The 18,284-nt window shown below is 36.5% G+C and overlaps 1 protein-coding gene and 1 pseudogene across 1 annotated transcript in view; one reads left to right on the forward strand and one right to left on the reverse strand.

The window, feature by feature from the left end:
- The window catches only part of RSRC1 (arginine and serine rich coiled-coil 1), a 441,173-nt gene that overhangs the window by 133,222 nt on the left and 289,667 nt on the right, over positions 1–18,284 (reverse strand). The gene's annotated exons all lie outside the window — the stretch shown is intronic.
- On the forward strand, positions 3,772–5,029 carry LOC102267262 (heterogeneous nuclear ribonucleoprotein A3-like; annotated as a pseudogene).

Here is an 18,284-nt window from a genome sequence, read left to right on the forward strand (position 1 = left end):
ATGAAAAAAAAATCTTAAACCCCTTTCTCATTTGGACACAGTAATGCTTCCTTATAAAATTCATTTGATTAAAAACTTGGATCATGTATTTTAAATGTAGAGTAAACCATATTTTGAATCCCTCTAGGTGAGGTCCCTTGCTTGAAATGAATTCCAATAAACTGGTTGATGAGAACCGACTTACAAGAAAAAGGAGGCTTTGAACAGTTTCAATGACAGGAAAGCTATCACTTGATTTATTTCATCTGAAAATTTTAATCAAATGGACAAATTAATCTTACTTTTCTGGGAAGCTTTTCTCAAATCTGACATTTAATGGCAATACTTCTGAAAATTTTCCAGGATCATAATGAGAAATTAAGTAAAATGAGGTATGAAATGATTTGAAAATTTCTGCTCTGCTGAAGGTTGTAAAAATTTGGGAATTGTTTTGTTTATACATTCTTGTCCTGAGATGGATGTAGCATTGATATGTGAAAAATGCTGGACTTTCCTGGAAGTGTCCCCTTCTCAGCCTACCTTCCTGCAGAGGTAATAGGCTAGCTGTCTAGGAGGGTGTTCTCTTCAGGCTCTGTGTTCTCATAAAAGAATGTCACCCCATCACCTGTTCATTTGATCTCTAAAGTTTAAGATTCTACCCCTAAATCAACCACATAGAGTATTAACATTTCAGACCCTTTTAAGAGCAGAGAGGATTAAAACAACTCCTATTACTTCTAGTATAAAAGCCGAACTGAATGAAAGTTCACCTAGGAAGAATTATTATAGGAACAGGCATTCTGCTTCTCCATATATACTGGGTTTTAATTAGATTCAAGCAGATCCATCAGAATACTATATTCTTGGATCACATTTTCCTAAGATACTAAATTTCACTATGATGCTTTTTTATGGCTTTTATTGATAGATATTAAAAGCATGTGGTACATGAAATCTATTATTTCATTTCTTGCAATTATGATGTTGAGGATATTATACATTATATCACATGATGATGATGATACTAGGACAGTAAGAGCAACATAAAATAGCACTTAAGTATTTACAGTATTTCATTTAATAAAAAATGCTCTACATGAAGCCCCATGTAAGAATTCCCTTTTAGGGAAAGATTCGTGGTAAAACTTTTAATTCTCTGTGATAATCTGCTTTTGTCAGGAAACCTAGAATGAGTTACAGCAATTCTATAGGCGCTTTTGATGTGTTAAATTTGTTTTGTTTTTTTCTCCTGCTCTTGACTGATTAATGAATATTTTTCCTTTTTATGATATTTAAAAACTCATACATCACTTTATTACAGTGCTATAAAATCTTTCAAATTATTTATAGAAGAAAAAGAATAAATTAACAGATGAAAAAGAACAAATGATTAATAAATCTGTATAAATGGAAAAATTTGGGTAGTGATATTCTCCCTATAGGTGTATTCTGACAATCAAACAAGTTAAAGTATATTAGCGGTCCAGCACCTGGGACGTAGCATGCCCTCAGTTTCCTTACATAATCAATTCCCTTCAGATGTACTATAAAATTTTGCAAATAACCTCATCACTCATATACTTACTTCTCATCTTTTCTCCATAGTGAAAATGTTTTATAGGAAATTGTAATAGTTTTCCCCACTCACCATATTGTCCCCTTAGGGAAATCTCAGAGTGATTTTTTTCCACAAACTTAGGTAACTTTTGACTTAACACAGAAAAAAGCTACAGGAGAGGTTAAAAAAAGAGAAAAGGAAAAAAAGTGTATGTGAAGCAGAGACCTCTCAAAAGTAAAAGAAATACCTTCAAATAATCAGAGCGATGGTGGTATCATGGTAGCTTTGAGAGTCTGGGGGCCAAATTGGGAAGGAAAAAAAATTATATATGAAGATGATGTCATATGTTAAATTTAAAAATATTTATAAGATATTTTATAAATTATAGGTCTCATCTCAGATGTTCATTCCACTGGCATGAACATCTGTGACAACATGAAGTGCTGTGTTGAGAATTCGGAAGTTATACCTGGACTCAGCATAAAAAACTGCACTGATCAACTACCATTGCATTATATGTGTAGCCTAATGAGTGGTGACTGATTTTCCATATTTCTCATCTCTGTTCTACACAAAATAAGACAATAATAATGATGATGATATTAAGAAAACTGGCAGTTATTACAGTCAGTGAAAGTAGAAGAAATATGCACATATGGACACCTTATCTTTGACAAAGGAGGCAAGAATATACAATGGAGAAAAGACAATCTCTTTAACAAGTGGTGCTGGGGAAACTGGTCAACCACTTGTAAAAGAATGAAACTAGAGCACTTTCTAACACCATACATAAAAATAAACTCAAAATGGATTAAAGATCTAAACATAAGACCAGATACTATAAAACTCCTAGAGGAGAACATAGGCAAAACACTCTCCGACATACATCACAGCAGGATCCTCTATGACCCACCTCCCAGAATATTGGAAATAAAAGCAAAAATAAACAAATGGGACTTAATTAAACTTAAAAGCTTCTGCACAACAAAGGAAACTATAAGCAAGGTGAAAAGACAGCCTTCAGAATGGGAGAAAATAATAGCAAATGAAGCAACTGACAAACAACTAATCTCAAAAATATACAAGCAACTCCTACAGCTCAACTCCAGAAAAATAAATGACCCAATCAAAAAATGGGCCAAAGAACTAAATAGACATTTCTCCAAAGAAGACATACAGATGGATAACAAACACATGAAAAGATGCTCAACATCACTCATTATCAGAGAAATGCAAATCAAAACCACTATGAGGTACCATTTCACACCAGTCAGAACGGCTGCAATCCAAAAGTCTACAAACAATAAATACTGGAGAGGGTCTGGAGAAAAGGGAACGCTCTTACACTGTTGGTGGGAATGCAAACTAGTACAGCCACTATGGAAACAGTGTGGAGATTCCTTAAAAAACTGGAAATAGAACTGCCTTATGATCCAGCAATCCCACTGCTGGGCATACACACTGAGGAAATCAGAATTGAAAGAGACATGTGTACCCCAGTGTTCGCCACAGCACTGTTTATAATAGCCAGGACATGGAAGCAACCTAGATGTCCATCAGCAGATGAATGGATAAGAAAGCTGTGGTACATATACACAATGGAGTATTACTCAGCCATTAAAAAGAATACATTTGAATCAGTTCTAATGAGGTGGATGAAACTGGAGCCTATTATACAGAGTGAAGTAAACCAGAAAGAAAAACATCAGTACAGTATACTAACACATATATATGGAATTTAGAAAGATGGTAACAATAACCCTGTATACGAGACAGCAAAAGAGACACTGATGTATAGAACAGTCTTTTGGACTCTGTGGGAGAGGGAGAGGGTGGGATGATTTGGGATAATGGCATTGAAATATGTATAATATCATATATGAAATGAGTCGCCAGTCCAGGTTCGAAGCACGATACTGGATGCTTGGGGCTGGTGTAATGGGACGACCCAGATGGTATGGGGAGGGAGGAGGAAGGATGGTTCAGGATGGGGAACACATATATACCTGTGGCGGATTCATTTCAATATATGGCAAAACCAACACAATATTGTAAAGTTAAAAAATAAAATAAAATTAAAAAAAAAGAAATATACATATTCAAAGAGATGAAGAAATGTTGAAATTATTTTTGTGCTTTACTTATATATGTTATCACAAAGCTTAAAATTTTTTTTCACAGACATTCTAAAGAGTTTATTCCTGGGAGTTGGAAGAGGCGAGTCCGGTCTCAAAATGGAGGTAGAACTGCCACCGGTTGCCCCAGCTCGACTCCGGCCATGGCCGCCGCTGCCGAGGGGAGAAAGGTCATGATCTCAAGCAACAGGAGCAGTTGAGAAAGCTGTTTATTGGCAGTCTGAGCTTTGAAACTACAGATGATAGCTTAAGAGAACATTTTGAGATGGGCACACTTACAGATTGTGTGGTGATGAGAGACCCCCAAACAAAATGTTCCAGGGGCTTTGGTTTTGTGACTTGTTCTTGTGTTGAAGAAGTGGATGCAAAATGTGTGCTCGACCACACAAGGTTGATGGGCATGTAATAGAACCAAAGAGAGCTGTTTCTAGAAAGGATTCTGTAAAGCCTGGTGCCCATCTAACAGTGAAGAAAATTTTTCTTGGTGGTATTAAAGAAGATACAGAAGAATGTAATTTGAGAGACTACTTTGAAAAGTATGGCAAGACTGAAACCATAGAAGTTATGGAAGACAGGCAGAGTGGGAAAAAGAGAGGATTTGCTTTTGGAACTTTTGATGATCATGGTACAATTGATAAAATTGTTGTTCAGAAATTCCACACTATTAATGGGCATAATTGTGAAGTGAAAAAGGCCCTTTCTAAACAAGAGATGCAATCTGCTGCATCACAAAGAGGTCATAGAGGTGGATCTGGCAACTTTATGGGTTGTGGAGGAAACTTTGGAGGTGGTGGAGGTAGCTGGCCATGGTGGAAACTTTGGTGCAAGAGAAGGCTATGTTGGTAGAGGTGGTGGCAGCAGAGGGAGTTATGCAGGAGTTGATGGTGGATATAATGGATTTGGAGGTGACGGTGGCAATTATGGTGGTGGTCCTGGTTATAGTAGTAGAGGAGGTTATGGTGGTGGTGAACCAGGATATGGAAACCAAGGTGGTGGATATGGTGGCGGTGGTGGAAGATATGATGGTTCAATGAAGGAGGAAATTTTGGAGGTAACTATGGTGGTGGTGGAAACGTTAATGATTTTGGAAATTATAGTGGACAACGGCAATCAAATTACGGACCCATGAAAGGGGGTAGTTTTGGTGGAAGAAGCTCAGGCAGTCCCTATGGTGGTAGTTATGGATCTGGTGGTGGAAGTTGTGGATATGGTAGCAGAAGGTTCTAAAAACTCAGAAGAAAAGGGCTACAGTTCTTAGCAGGAGAGAGAGCGAGGAGTTGTCAGGAAAGCTGTAGGTTACTTTGAGACAGTCGTCCCAAATGCGTTAGAGGAACTGTAAAAATCTGCCACAGAAGGAATGATGATCCATAGTCAGAAAAGTTACTGCAGCTTAAACAGAAAACCCTTCTTGTTCAGGACTGTCATAGCCACAGTTTGCAAAAAGTGAAGCTATCGATTAATACAATGTAGTGTCAATTAGATGTACATTCCTGAGGTCTTTTATCTGTTGTAGCTTTGTCTTTTTCTTTCTCTTTTCATTACATCAGGGATGCTGCTGCTGCTGCTGCTGCTAAGTAGCTTCAGTCATGTCCGACTCTGTGCGACCCCATAGACAGCAGCCCACCAGGCTCCCCCGTCCCTGGGACTCTCCAGGCAAGAACACTGGAGTGGCTTGCCATTTCCTTCTCCATACATCAGGGATATTGCCCTGTAAATTGTGGAGTGGTAGCAGGAATAAAAAATTAAGGAATTTTTAACTTTTCAAAAAAAATAAATAAAGAGTTTATTCCTATGCCAAAAATACCAAGTGACTTCCATGGTCAAATTTCCTGGGAAATAATTCCAATAATATTTATTTCCTTAAAAATGTTACTTTGAAGATAGGAAAAGAGTTTACCCTTGTATGTCAGTTATCTTTGCTATATATCAGCCCAAACTCATGCTTCAAACATCCACAATAATTAATTGTGAACATTACACATTTGAAAATCATTACAAATTTGAACTTGAGCAGGATTCAGGTAGAGTAGCTCCATGCAGCATCAAATGGGGCAACACAAAGACTGGGACTGACTTGATGGCTGGTGGGCTGAAGGCTTGCTCACTCATGTGCCTGATGGTTGTTGCTGACTATCAGCTAGAAATTCAGTTGGATTTGTCAATCAGAATATGTATAAAAATAAACAAATGGGACTTAATCTAACTTAAAAGCTTTTGCCCAGCAAAGGAAACAAAAACAGAAAAAGACAATCTAGAAAATGGGAAAAAATATTTACAAACAATGTGATCAACAAGAGGTTAACATTCAAAATCGACAAACAGGTCAAAAACTCAACATTAAAAAACAAACATGAAACATATAATTATCATATGTAAAATAGATAGCCAGTAGGAACTTGCTGTATGATGCAGGGTGCTCAAACCTGGGGTTTTGTGACAACCTAGAGGGGTGGAATGGGTGAGAGGTGGGGGGGACATATGTATACCTATGGCTGATTCATGCTGCTATATGGCAGAAACTAACACAATATTGTAAAGTAATTATCCTCCAATTAAAAATAAATTTAAAAATTAAAAGAAACAAACAACTCACAAGACCTAAACAGACAACTCTCCGAAGACATACAGATGGCCAACAGGCACATGAAAAAATGCTCAACATTACTAACTAGAAAAATGCAGATCAAAACTACAATGAGGTCTCACCTCACATTGGTCAGAATGGCTATCATCAAAAAGTCTACAAATAATAAATGCTGAAAAGGGTACGGAGAAAAGGGAACCTTCTTACTTTACCTTCTTACACACACACACACATGCACGCATGCAGGAATATTACTCAGCCATAAAGAAGGCAATATTGCCATCTGCAACACAGATGAACCTAGAGATTATCATACTGAGTGAAGTAAGTCAGACAGAGAAAGACAAATATTATTTGATATCACTTCTATGTGGAATCTTAAAAATAATAGAAATGAATCTATATACATAGACTCACAGACACAAAAAACAAGCTAAATTACCAAAGGGGAAAGGGATTGGGGAGGGGAATAAATTAGGATTACGGGATTAACAGATACAAACTACTATACATAAAACAGATAAGCAACAAGGATTTACTGTTTAGCTTGGGGAATTATATTGAATATGTTATAATAACCTATAATGGAAAAATAATCTGAAAAGATACTATATATGTGTCAGTTCAGTTCAGTTCAGTCACTTAGTTGTGTCCAACTCTTTGCGACCCCATGAATCGCAGCACGCCAGGCCTCCCTGTCCATCACCAACTCCCCGAGTTCACCCAGACTCACGTCCATCGAGTCAATGATGCCATCCAGCCATCTCATCCTCTGCCGTCCCCTTCTCCTCCTGCCCCCAATCCCTCCCAGCATCAGAGTCTTTTCCAATGAGTCAACTCTTCACATGAGGTGGCCAAAGTACTGGAGTTTCAGCTTTAGCATCATTCCTTCCAAAGAAATCCCAGAGCTGATCTCCTTCAGAATGGACTGGTTGGATCTCCTTGCAGTCCAAGGGACTCTCAAGAGTCTTCTCCAACACCACAGTTCAAAAGCATCAATTCTTCGGCACTCAGCCTTCTTCATAGTCCAACGCTCACATCCATACATGACCACTGGAAAAACCATAGCCTTGACTAGACGGACCTTGTTGGCAAAGTAATGTCTCTGCTTTTGAATATGCTATCTAGGTTGGTCCTAACTTTCCTTCCAAGGGGTAAGCGTCTTTTAATTTCATGGCTGAAGTCACCATCTGCAGTGATTTTGGAGCCCAGAAAAATAAAGTCTGACACTGATTCCACTGTTTCCCCATCTATTTCCCATGAAGTGATGGGACTGGATGCCATGATCTTCGTTTTCTGAATGTTGAGCTTTAAGCCAACTTTTTCACTCTCCTCTTTCACTTTCATCAAGAGGCTTTTTAGTTCCTCTTCACTTTCTGCCATAAGGGTGGTGTCATCTGCATATCTGAGGTTATTAATATTTCTCCCAGCAATCTTGATTCCAGCTTGTGCTTCTTCCAGTCCAGCATTTCTCATGATGTACTCTGCATATAAGTTAAATAAGCAGGGTGATAATATACAGCCTTGCCATACTCCTTTTCTATTTGGAACCATTCTGTTGTTCCATGTCCAGTTCTAACTGTTGCTTCCTGACCTGCATACAAATTTTTCAAGAGGCAGGTCAGGTGGTCTGGTATTCCCATCTCTTTCAGAATTTTCCACAGTTTCTTGTGATCCACATAGTCAAAGGCTTTGGCATAGTCAATAAAGCAGAAACAGATGTTTTTCTGGAACTCTCTTGCTTTTTCCATGATCTAGCAGATGTTGGCAATTTGATCTCTGGTTCCTCTGCCTTTTCTAAAACCAGCTTCAACATCAGGAATTTCACAGTTCAAATATTGCTGAAGCCTGGCTTGGAGAATTTTGAGCATTACTTTACTAGCGTGTGAGATGAGTGCAATTGTGCGGTAGTTTCAGCATTCTTTGGCATTGCCTTTCTTTGGGATTGGAATGAAAACTGATCTTTTCCAGTCCTGTGGCCACTGCTGAGTTTTCCAAATTTGCTGGCATATTGAGTGCAGCACTTTCACAGCATCATCTTTCATGATTTGAAATAGCTCAACTGGAATTCCATCTCCTCCACTAGCTTTGTTCATAGTGATGCTTTCTAAGGCCCACTTGACTTCACATTCCAGGATGTCTGGCTCTAGGTCAGTGATCACACCATCTATGTATGTGTACTTCCATATATATTTATATCTGAATCAATTTTCAGTTCACCGAAAACTACCACAATATTGTGAATCAACTATACTTCAATAAAATAAAGTGAAATAAACTGAAACTATCAAAACAGTTGAGAGAAGAAAATAAGTTAACAGAAAGAAAAGAATAAAAGAAACCTAGAAATTAGATAAAGGAAATTATTCTACATAAACTACCAATAAGATGTTAATTCAAAGTATGAAATAACTAATTAAAGAATGCATTAAATTTGAGAACACAAAAATAGATATTGAGCATGTGTGATACATACCCAGTGATCTTCAAGATAAAAGATATGGCTATATGTTTTGATACTTACAAGTCTTTGTGACATAATAAAGGAAAAGTCTTGATATATCACATCTTAAATTCCGTGAAACTTTAAAATCAAGGAAAAATAAAATCTAATAAAGCAAATTAGAATATCTTATTAAAAATAGAATAATCTGCACAAGTCTACGCAAATTATGTATTTTGAAGTCAAATACTATAATAATGAAGGTTTCCATGGACTAATTATAATTTGTTTTAATATAATTCAAAGTATTAGTCTTGTTAAGCTCGTCATCTTGTTGAAGGAGCAAACATATAAAATTGTTCTAACTGTATGAGATAACAAATAACCAATTGTTTTTGTTGAAAAAAACTTTCACTTTCTATAGTGAGTTCTGGTTCACTTTCTATAGTGAGTTCTGGTTCAATCAACTCACATAACATGGATAATAACAACAGTAGTTATAAACAAAAGTCAGTATTTACTGAGTTACTATGTACTAGCAATCATTCTAAGCTTTACATATGTAAAGTTATTTAATGCTCAACATTAATATCCCATTTTTTACCAGTTAGGAATCTGAGGCATGAAAACTTCAGTAATGACCCAAAGTCACTCAGTTACCTAGTAAATGACAGAGCCAAAACTAACAGAGGGAGTCTAATTCCAGAGCCCCTTATCAAACTCAGCACATTCTGTAAAAGGCAAAAAGGAGCAGTGTACATGACTGAAAAAGCATTCTTCATACTCTATAAAAACAATTTAAAAATATATAGAAGATTCTTCCAAGCTGGATCATTTCAAGAACAACAACAACAACAAAATAAAACTTGACTATTTCTCAAACCATACCTGTTTGGCAACAGGAAGAAGGTTAGAGGTAAAAATCAAAAGAAAAGAGATGATAATAAGAGAGACAGTCATAATATCATCCCTGCTTTCCTGCCTCACACTGTCTTCAAGAAAACACAATGAAAAAGACTGATTATTTGTCTATAAGCAAATACAGGGGCTACGGAGGATACTTTCAACTAACGATGAAATCATGAATGACACCTAACAAAACTGCTATTGAATGTAATTACAGATGATTCATTTGTATTTAGCAAGGGTTGCTGAAGGGTTAAACTTGGAACAAAATTTCACTTTATTCCATCTAAGTCAATACCTCCTGGAGAAAGGATGTGCTTGCAAGAAACTGATAACACTCAAAATTTGCAATCTGCTGTTTTTTTTTTGTATGATCAAATAAAATTTCTAAGGATAGCTTAAAAGGAAAATTAGAGAGAAATTAACTGTAAACACTGCAAATTAACTGTAAAAGTGAACTGTTAGGATACTTCTATGTAATTAATCTTCCAGCTCAGTAATGGAGAGTACTAAGATTTTAACTTAAACCTTTGAGAGGATGATTTATTGGACTGTCAAGGGGGATAAGGCCTCCCTATCCCATTAGATTTTCTTTTTAAAGAACACTTATTTTATGACTTCCTGGGTGGTTATGATTGATAGATGACCTATGAAAGCTCTAAAGAAACAAGTACAGGATGTAGACAAGAAAATCCATTTTCATAACAGTGTAGTAGTTAAGTTCTACAATATAGATCTGCAAAGGAAATACAGAACTTACTCACTCTGGTGGAGGATAACTAAGACTTCCAACAGAAGGTGACATTTAAAGTGATTCTTAAAAAATCAGTAAAATTCAGGCAAGTAAAGTGCTAGACACTCAGTCATGTCTGATGCAAGGACTATAGCCTGCCAGTCCCTCTGTCCACAGAATTCCCCAGGCAAGATACTAGAGTGGCAATGGTGAAAACATGAAAGCATTTCCACTAAAGTCAGGAACAAGACAATGGTGCCCACTCTCACCACTACCATTCAATATAGTTTTGGAAGTTTTAGCCACAGCAATCAGAAAAGAAAAAGAAATGAAAGGAATCCAGATTGGAAAAGAAGAAGTAAAACTCTGTTTGCAGATGACAGGATCCTTTACATAGAAAATCCTAAAGACACCATGAGGAAATTACTAGAGCTAATCAATGAATATAGTAAAGTTTCAGGATATAAAATTAATACACAGAAAGCCCTTGCATTCCTATACACTAGCAATGAGAAAACAGAAAGAGAAATTAAGGAAACAATTCCATTCACCACTGCAAGGAAAAGAATAAAATACTTAGGAATAAATCTACCTAAAGAAACAAAAGACCTATATATAGAAAACTATAAAACACAGATGAAAGAAATCAAAGATGACACAAACAGATGGAGAAATATACCATGTTCATGGATTGGAAGAATCAATACAGTGAAAATGAGTATACTATTCAAAGCAATCTACAGATTCAATGTAATTCCTATCAAGCTACCAATGGTATTTTTCAGAGAACTAGAACAAATAATTTCACAATTTGTATGGAAATACAAAAAAACTCGAATAGCCAAAGCAATCTTGAGAAAGAAGAATGGAACTGGAGGAATCAACCTGCCTGACTTAAAACTATACTACAAAGCTACAGTTATCAAGACAGTACGGTTCTGGCACAAAGACAGAAATATAGATCAACAGAACAAAATAGAAAGCCCAGAGATAAATCCACGCGGACACCTTATCTTTGACAAAGGAGGCAAAAATATACAATGGAGATAAGAATCTCTTTAACAAGTGGTGCTGGAAAAACTGGTCAACCACTTATAAAAGAATGAAACTAAAACACCTTCTAACACCATACATAAAAATCAACTTAAAATGGATTAATGATCTAAATTTAAGACCAGAAACTATAAAACTCCTAGAGAAGAACATAGGCAAAATACTCTGACATAAATCACAGCAAGATCCTCTATGACCCACCTCCCAGGGTAATGGAAATAAAAGCAAAAATAAACAAATGGGACCTAATTAAACTTAAAAGCTTTTGCACAATAAAGGAAACTATAAGCAAGGTGAAAAGCCAACCTTCAGAATGGGAGAAAATAATAGGAAATGAAGCAACTGACAAAGAATTAATCTCAAAGATATACAAGCAGCTCATGCAGCTCAATACCAGAAAAATAAATGACCCAATCAAAAAATGGGCCAAAGAACTAGAAAGACATTTCTCCAAAGAAGACATACAGATGGATAACAAACACATGAAAAGATGCTCAACATCACTCATTATCAGAGAAATGCAAATCAAAACCACAATGAGGTATCATCTCACACCAGTCAGAATGGCTGCTATCAAAAAGTCTACAAACAATAAATGCTGGAGAGGGTGCGGAGAAAAGGGAACCCTCTTACACTGTTGGTGGGAATGCAAACTAGTACAGCCACTATGGAAACAGTGTGGAGATTCCTTAAAAAACTGAAAATAGAACTGCCATATGACCCAGCAATTCCACTGTTGGGCATACACACCGAGGAAACCAGAATTGAGAGAGCCATGTGTACCTCAATGTTCACTGCAGCACTGTTTACAATAGATAGGACATGGAAGCAACCTAGATGTCCACTGGCTGATGAATAGATAAGAAAGTTGTGGTACATATACACAATGGAATATTACTTAGTTATTAAAAAAAAACACATTTGAATCAGTTCTAATTAGGTGGATGAAACTGGAGCCTATTATACAGAGTGAAGTAAGTCAGAAAGAAAAACACCAATATATTATATTTGTATATTAATGCATATATATGGAATTTAGAAAGATGATAATCACGACCCTATAGGTGAGACAGCAAAAGAGACACAGATGTAAAGAACAGACTTTTGGACTCTGTGGGAGAAGGCAAGGGTGGGATGATTTGAGAGGATAGCATTGAAACATGCATATTACCATATGTGAAACAGATTATCAGTCACCAGTCCAAGTTTGATGCATGAAACAGGGCACTCAAAGCTGGTGCCCTGGGACAACCCAGAGGGATGGGATGGGGAGGGACAGAGGAGGGAGATTCGGGGTGGGGGACACATGTACACCTGTGGCTGATTCATGTCAGTGTTTGGCAAAAACCACCACAATATTGTAAAGTAATTAGCTTCCAATTAAAAAAAAAACAAACAAACAAGAATACTAGAGTGGGTAGCTATTCCCTCTCCAGGGGATCTTCCCAATCCAGAGATTGAACTTGGGTCTCCTGCATTGCAGGCAGATTCTTTACCATCAGAGCCACCACAGAAGTCACCAAAATCAGTGGCTCTGAAGCAATAATTTGAATCACTTACATTTTATGGTTCTCGTAGAGCTCATCACAGTTACATGAATAGGATTAAGAATCTACAGATAAATTCAAAATCATTTGAATTATGTATATTATGATTCTCATCCCTTCCTCCTTCCCCATTTTACACATTTCAGAAAGAAAACCTCTATGTAACTCTTTAGGGAAGTTAGAAATCAAGTTTTGTATTTTCCTATTAATATAAACCATAAAAAGAGATCTTTTAAAATTTAACCATCATCTTGAATTATCTTTAGAACAAAAATGGCAGATCATAAAGACACCAAATAATGCTTCATAACTGAAAGTAGAATGAACATGGATATCGCTCTATATCTTCAATATATACCCTATAACTCTAGAAAATGAGGAAGAAGTAGTAGGTGGGCTGGAAAGAGCCACATTCAGTCATTCAGAATTATTCATAAACAACTCATATCCAGAGTCTATCAAGAATTCCTTCAAGTCAATAGAAAAAAAATAAGGAAAAACATAACAGTAAGAAAATGGGTTAAACACTCAAGAAGGCACTTCATAAATTAAGAAATTTATGTGCTTAACAAACCAGTGAAAAACTACTAAAGCTTTCTGATAACAGGAGAAATGGAAATTAAAAATAAAATGATTTGTCTGGCTAAAATAAAAAAGTCTCACAATATTAAGTAACGGTGAGAAGTTAGAGCAATAGGAACTCTTATATGCTATTGTTGAGAAAAGAAACTGATATAATCACTTTGGAAAAGCTTTACATTGCCTCGTAAATTTGAAATCACACATACCCTATGAGACAGCATTCTACTCTTAGTTATGGAGTCTAGAGAACTTCATGTACACGCAGGCAAGAATATAAACTTTTACAAGAATGTTCAGAGCAGCCTTGTATTAGTGCAATAAAAGTCCATCAATAGCAAAGAGGGTAAAAAAAAAAAAAAAACCTGTATTATGTTCATACAATGAAATATGATACAGCACAGAATCAACATAGTACAGCTACAAGCAAACAGATGAATCTTAAGAACAATGTTGAGAAAACAAAAGACCCAAGAGAATATATAGTATATGATTCCAGTTCAAAACTGGGAAAATTTAACTATAGTGCTTATAGTATTTAGCTTATAGTATTTAGTATTATATACTTGGGTGGTAAAATTATTAATAAAAGCAAGAGAGTGATTGATTACTATAATAGAGGGTAATGTGGGAGTTATGATAGGAAAAAGAAAGTTGAGGTTTCCAAATACTAGTGAAGTGCTGTTTCTTGCTTTGGGTAGTATAACACAGGTGGTGTTGTATTTCATAATTCAGTGATATGTACATTTATATACTTTTCTCTGTATTTCACACTACAAAAGGTCAAAGAGAATTGTGAAATGCTGAAAAGCTAAAAATCCAAAAGAGATAAATTATTTAAACAACAACAACAACAACAGAGAATCTTACTGAGTACCTTCTATATGACAGGAACTATGCTAAGTGTTGAGGACACAGTATACAAAAGAGACACACAGTCTGACTCTCTAAAGGTCTGAGAAAGGTCAAACAAATAATTGTGAACATCATATTTAATTAAAAACTGATTGACTGCTATGAAGGAAAAGTTCACAAGATTTCAAAGAGACACTGATGCTATCTAGTGAACAGGTGTCAAGGCTTCTTTGAGGTATAAAATTTAAACTGAAACTTTAATAACAAGCCTAAAGTAATTTGGGTGAGAGGATGGAGGTATCTATTTCAGGGAGGTGGAATAACATGCAAACCAAGGAACAGAAAACAGGCCAGTATGGACTTTAGTAAAGAACAGTCTAAGATGAGGCTGGAGAAGTAGACATGGGCAAACCTGAAAGCACCTGGCGCCATACTAACAATTCTGAAATTTCATCCCAGCAGCAAATGGCAGCCACCAAGGTTTTTTGTGTTTTCTCCTGCAGGGGAATGGCAGGTTCCGATTCATAGTTTAAGCTCATTCTGCGAACTATGGGACGTATTATAGGGGGCAAGACTGTGGACACATAAGATAGAAGGCTATTGCAGTGATCAAGGCAAGAAATTTTGATGACTTTCCCAGAGTAAAGGCAGTAAAAATGGGATCAGTAGAAAGATTTAAATGTATCTTAGGTGGCTACAGACCATGCTAATAGAATGGAAGTGCCAAATTGCTGTTTTGAGCAACTGGAAAGATGTAATGAAGGGACAATGAAAGAGGAGCAGGGATGAGGGTGTGAGCAAGAAGAATACAGGACTTCACTGTTTGACAGGTAAGTGGAGAGGACAGGCAATTAGCTATGTAAGTCTGCAGTTCTGAAGAGAGTACTGGAATTTAGAAATTGTTACACATGGATGCTATCTGAAGTCCTGAGAATGGATTAGATCACTTAATATGAAAATATAGATGGAAAACAAGTAAGCACATTCCATGATGAACACTTAGAATTTAGATTTAGAAGGAATTTACTCAACAATAGGAATCAGTGGCATAAAGGACAATTAAAGTGTTTGTCACTCAGTCATGTCTGACTCTTTGTGACCCTGTTAATTGTAGCCCTCCAGATTCCTCTGTCCATGGGATTTTCCAGGCAGGAACACTGGAGTGGGTAGCCATTTGCTTCTCCAGGGGATCTTCCCAACCCAGAGATGGAACCTGGGTCTCCTTCATTGCAGGTGGTTTCTTTACCATCTTGAGCCACCAGGGAAGTTAAAGGACAATTATGTGGTTAACAACCCTGGCTTTTTGATAAACTGCAAGTGTAAAAGACAGTGAAATGCTGAAGTATAATGATCACATATAGAAAATACTAACAACCTATTTTGTAAATACTAAATATGTAAAATTCATACTTTTACATAATAGTCAAAACAGTATCGAAATTTATCCTTTCTCAACCCTGTGCCTTACTGTCCTATGCTTCCTTTATCTTGTATAATGATATTATCTAAATGGTTTTACCTTTCCCAAACTTGGTTATTTTCATAACCTATTTATCAGTAAATTTAAAAATATATATATTTTTCATTTACTCTCTTTTAATTTTTATTACTCCTGTGGTTCTAAAGTTTGTTACCTAAAGCACTGTTCAGATCACAGTACTCTGTGCAGAGAGTCAACAGTTCTGAAAAGCCTACCAACCTTAATGAGCACCTGTGGCAGACTACGGTCCACAGAGTCTCAAAGAGTCGGACACAACAGACACGACTTAGTATGTATGTACCACATGCTAGTTACTTTTACAGGATGGGGGATATGTTCTTGAAACAAATAGGCAAGGTTCCTACCCTTACAAAGCTTATTTTCTAGTTGGGAAGCTTGATGCTAAGCCACTAATCAAGCATAAAATATGTTAGAGAGTAATGAGTGCCATAAAAAAAATAAAACAAATAAATTGTGAAAGAAAAGAAATGAAACATATGTTCCTCCATCTTTAACTGTGCATCTAGAAGTTTAATGGATATCTGTATCTGCCACTTTATTTCCCCTGCATTGTATGACAGTACTTTCTCCTGGCCTCTAAGCTCCAGGAGGCAGGGATTATAATTCTCCATATCCCTCCACTCCTTTTGCCTTGCATATACTGAATTGAAGGGCACCATTGTTTACTAAGTCATTGGTGCTCCTAAAAGATGTCAAGAAATCTTAATTCTTGTAAGATTTACAAGAATTCGCTGTAAATGACCAACAGCGATTAAATGTACATTAAGTCTCTAATTTACTCATTTTTTTTCTGCTATGGTTATTTGCTTCTGCTTTTTCCTTAAATGCAGCCATGAAATTAAGACACTTGCTCCTTGGAAGAAAAGCTATGACCAACCTAGACAGCATATTAAAAAGCAGAGACTACTTTGCTAACAAAGGTCCATCTAGTCAAAGCTATGGTTTTTCCTGTAGTCATATATGGATATGAGAGTTGGACTATAAAGAAAGCTGAGCGCCAAAGAATTGATGCTTTTGAACTGTGGTGTTGGAGAAGACTCTTGAGAGTCCCTCGGACTTCAAGGAGACCCAACCAGTCAATCTTAAAGGAAATCAGTCCTGGGTGTTCACTGGAGGGACTGATGTTGAAGCTGAAACTCCAATACTTTGGCCACCTGATGCAAAGAACTAACTCATTGGAAAAGACCCTGATGCTGGGAAAGATTGAAGGTGGGAGAAGGGGACAACAGAGGATGAGATGGGTGGATGGCATCACCAACTCAATGGACATGAGTTTGAGTAAGCTCCAGGAGTTGGTGATGGACAGGGAAGCCTGGCATGCTGCAGTCCATGGGGTCACAAAGATTCAGACACAAGTGAGCGACCGAACTGAACTGATTACTTAACTATGTTATATGGTCTTAATAATGTTTATAAATTAGTTAATGTTCATCAAGATAGCAAATAACACTATCTGCATTACCACTACTGCTTTCTGGCTAGATGGCTTGTTACTTTTATCAAGAGGCTCAGTTTGCTGCCATTGCCTAAATTTAGCAAAGCAATAAATAGTGCTTATGTTTACTCTCTGATTTCTCAGTATAACTGTGATATTTTCAACATGTCTTTGATGACTGAAAGTCCCTAAAAGCAACAGTTCAATAAATAAATTGCAAGGTTGAGAAAGTAAGTTTTAATACTGGCACAATTAACCCGTAGATCAAATCATCTACAGGCAAACTCAGCACAAGGAGAGAGGGTATGGTGGAATGTCCATTTTGAAAATGCTCCTCAGGATGTTGGGTATCCTCTCCTGACAACCCTAACCTCTAGACACAATCTCATTTCACAGATAAGAAAGCTGCGACACAGAGTGATTATTAACTGGTGAAAGTCATATGGACAGTGAAAGGCAAAGCCAGGATTGGAATTCAGGACATCTGTCTCTTGTCCTGTCAGGACTGTTTTCACTCTTTCTCAAATTTTTCAAACTGGGGCTCCATGAAATCTATGACATAGGGCAAATAAGACTGAAAGCTGTCATGTTAAGCAAAGTTAAAGAGGACTACTTTGGGGTTTCTTAAAATCTAAAATGTGCTAATGTACATTGAGATTTTCCAAGAGAAGTGTGTATAATTTTCAAATGTATTCAGTAAAAAAAAAATTTAACAGCAATCTTATTAACAAAGTAATACAGAAAATCATTTGGGGAACTTAAACCTGACTCCTTAATTTTTAACTTATCCTGATTTCATTGAAACACAATTATAAGAGGCCCAGGAAGTATGGTTTACTTATTATAAGGACTCTCTGAACTGATTTTACTAAACTACCAAATAATGTAAGCTGTAATGCAATTATTAATTTCTACTTAGTGCTAGGTCATGTCCCATGAGTTCATTACCCAAATGTGATATTTTGATCACTTAATG

This window comes from Bos mutus, chromosome 1 (genome assembly GCF_027580195.1).
Source record: "Bos mutus isolate GX-2022 chromosome 1, NWIPB_WYAK_1.1, whole genome shotgun sequence".
Lineage (NCBI taxonomy): Eukaryota > Metazoa > Chordata > Mammalia > Artiodactyla > Bovidae > Bos > Bos mutus.